Here is a 3919-nt window from a genome sequence, read left to right on the forward strand (position 1 = left end):
TTGAAAATGACGTTTTAGAAACTGACGCTGAATATAAAATAACCCTAAACACTCCCGCATCAAACCGCTAAAATAACACTCGCCAGACCGGATACTCGGTCGAGTAAAGATATACTCGGCCGAGTAGCCTCTACTCGGTCGAGTATTCTCCATACTCGGCCGAGTATTCCTCGGCAGAACCAAAACAGACTCCACAATTAACACTACTCGGCCGAGTAGGCTCTACTCGGTCGAGTATACAACTTAATAAAATCCGTAGTATTACAGTCTTCCCCCCTTAAAAAGAATTTCGTCCCGAAGTTCACACTCCACCCTAAAACAAGACATTACACAACTCAAAAAGACTACACCCACAAACATTTATCAATGCCAAACAACCACACAAGACACCACACGACTCACTAACCCGACTCAAAATAAAGCAAAACACACACGCGACCATCTCCTACCCCCCTAAAAAGACAATGGTTACGTCCCCGTAACCAAACATACCTGATAAAAAAGACTAGGAAAACATTCTCGCATGGCTTCCTCGGGTTCCCATGTGGCTTCTTCCACATTATGATTAGACCAAAGTACTTTGAGTAAAACCATCTCACCATTCCTCGTCTTACGAACCTTGCGATCAAGAATCTCTTTAGGAACTTTGGCATAGGACAAGGTCTCATCAAGCTCGATGTTCTCCATCTCAAGGATATGTGATGGATCACTCACATACTTTCGAAGCTGCAAAACATGGAAAACATTGTGGACTCTATCCAAAGCTGGTGGCAAAGCTAATCTGTAGGCTACCTTGCCTATACGGTCCAAAATCTCATAAGGACCTATAAACTTCTGGCTTAGCTTACCTTTCTTCCCAAACCTCATCACACCTCGCATAGGTGACACTTTCAAAAGGACCTTGTCACCTACTGCGAACTCAATGTCCCTGCGGTATAAATCGGCATAACTCTTCTAACGATCTTGAGCTGCTCTCATCTTTTGCCGAATCATCTGGACCTGCTCAACCATATCCTGGACCAGCTGTGGCCCTAAAACCACTGTCTCAGAACTATCATCTCAACAAACTGGACTTCGGCACTTCCGACCATACAAAGCCTCAAAAGGTGCCATCCTGATACTCGTATGATAACTGTTGTTGTATGAAAACTCAATTAGGTCAAGCCTGTCTTCCCAGCTGCCCCCAAACTCCATGACACATGCCCTCAACATGTCCTCTAAGTTCTTAATGGTTCGTTCTGTCTGACCATCGGTTGCCGGATGAAAGGCGGTACTCATCTTCAAGGTTGTACCCATCAACTCCTGTAGTTCTTGCCAAAACTTGAATATGAACCTCGCATCACGATCAGAAACGATATCCTTGGGTATACCATGTAACCATACCACATGCCTCCTGTAACCCAGTGCCAGCTACATCTTAGACCAAGTATCTTTCATAGGAACAAAGTGAGCTGACTTGGTTAACCGATCAACAATCACCCAGATCATGTTATTACCTTGCTGTGACCTAGGCAATCCCACAATGAAGTCCATAGAGATGGACTCCCATTTCCACTCGGGTACCTCCAAGGACTGAATCTTACCATGTGGTCTCCTCTGCTCACCTTTGACCCTCTGGCAGGTCAAACATCTAGCCACAAACTCAGCTACATCCCTCTTCATGTTGGGCCACCAGAAAGTCTTCTTAAGGTCTTTGTAAAGCTTGTCACCACCCGGGTGAACCGAATATGGAGTGCAATGAGCCTCCGCCAAGATCACTCTCCTCAACTCTGTATCCTCAGGAACACACCATCTCCCATCAAAACGGACACTCCCATATGTATGGATACAATACCTGGAAACTGTCCCACTCTCTACTTTTGATTTCCATTCCTGAATCTTAGGATCAAGCTCCTGTTTACTCTTGATGTTCTCATATAACTCTGGCTCGATCGTCAAATCCCCGATGGTATCTCCCTTCCTCAACATAAAGATCCCCATCCTAGACACCTCTTCCCTCAGCTTCAGCAAGGACATGGCAGTACATATCGAATGAACGCTCTTCCTACTCAGAGCATCTGCAACAACATTAGCCTTACCCTCGTGATAGATGATCTCCATATCATAATCTCCGATAAGCTCCATCCACCGTCTCTGTCGCATGTTAAGCTCCTCCTGAGTGTAGATATATTTTAAGCTCTTATGATCAGAAAACACCTTAAAGGTTTCTCCATAAAGGTAGTGCCTCCAAATCTTAAGAGCGAAAACAACTGCACCCAGCTCCAGGTCATGAGTAGGGTAGTTCTCCTCATATGGCTTAAGCTGCCTTGAAGCATATGCTATGACCTTCCCTGCCTGCATCAAAACACAACCAAGACCATTCTTTGAAGCATCGGTATATACCTCAAAGTTCTCACGTCCCTCCGGAAAAGCTAGCACAGGAGCTGTGGTCAAGCGTTCTTTTAAAGTCTGAAACGCTGTCTCACAACTCTCATCCCAAACAAATCTGGTCTCTTTCCTCATCAAAGATGTCATAGGCCGAGCTATGGTAGAGAAGTCTTTCACAAATCTCCTGTAGTAGCCAACAAGGCCTAAGAAACTCCGAATCTCAGCAACATTCTTCGGCGATTCCCACTTGGTTATGGCCTCAATCTTGCTAGGGTCCACAAACACCCCTTTCTTAGATATAACATGACCCAGAAAAGCCACCTCCTCTAGCCAGAACTCACACTTAGATAACTTGGTATAAAGTTGATTCTCTCTCAGAGTCTGCAAGACTATCCTCAAGTGCTCCTCATGTTCTTCCTTAGTCTTAGAATAGACTAAGATGTCATCGATGAAAACAACCACAAACCTGTCCAAGAACGGTGTAAAGATCCGATTCATCAAGTCCATAAAAGCTGCCGGTGCATTGGTCAACCCAAAAGGCATCACCACATACTCATAATGACCATACCGAGATCGGAACGCTGTCTTAGGAATATCCTCATCTGCTATCCCCAGCCGGTGATAGCCCGACCTCAGATCAATCTTGGAAAACACACCTGCTCCACTTAGCTGATCAAACAGGTCATCAATCCTAGGCAAAGGATACTTGTTCTTCACTGTGACACGATTGAGCTCTCTGTAATCAATGCACAGTCTCATACTCCCATCTTTCTTCTTCACAAAAAGAACTGGGGCTCCCCACGGTGACATACTAGGTCTGATATAACCCTTGCTTAGCAACTCATGTATCTGCTTCTTCAACTCAGCTAACTCCGTAGGTGCCATACGGTAAGGTGCTTTGAATATCGGACCTGTTCCCGGTTTAAGCTCTACACTGAAGTCAACGCCTCTCTTGGGCGGCAGACTCGGTATCTCCTCAGGAAAAACTTCATCAAACTCTCCCACCACAGGTATCTCAGCAGCTGTCTGCGGCTCTACACGGCGATCTCTCACATGACAGAAAATCAAAGGACACTTCTTCCTCAAACATGACTTTATGGTCATCACAGCTATGAACTTACACTTAGGTTTTACCACAAACCCTCTATAGGACACCCTAACACCCTTAGGACCCTTTAAGGACACTCTCTTTTGCCGACAATCTATCTTGGCATCATACTTACCCAGCCAATCCATCCCGACAATCACCTCAAACCCATCCATAGGAAACTCTAACAAGTCTACCGGTAAATCTATCCCTCCAACCACTATAGACACTCCCTTATACAACTTGAGACATGACACAGACTCCCCTGAACGTATGAACACATCATCTTTTACAATCTCAAACTTCCCCAAACCCATGGACATGGCATGACTCTTAGACACAAAAGAATGCGTAGCCCCCGAATCAAACAAAACAAAGGATGGTACATTATGAACGAGAAAGGTACCGGTAACTACATGAGCATCATTCTGGGCTTCCTGTTTTTCCATCATGAAAAGCTTCCCA

This window comes from Silene latifolia, chromosome X (genome assembly GCF_048544455.1).
Source record: "Silene latifolia isolate original U9 population chromosome X, ASM4854445v1, whole genome shotgun sequence".
NCBI lineage: Eukaryota > Viridiplantae > Streptophyta > Magnoliopsida > Caryophyllales > Caryophyllaceae > Silene > Silene latifolia.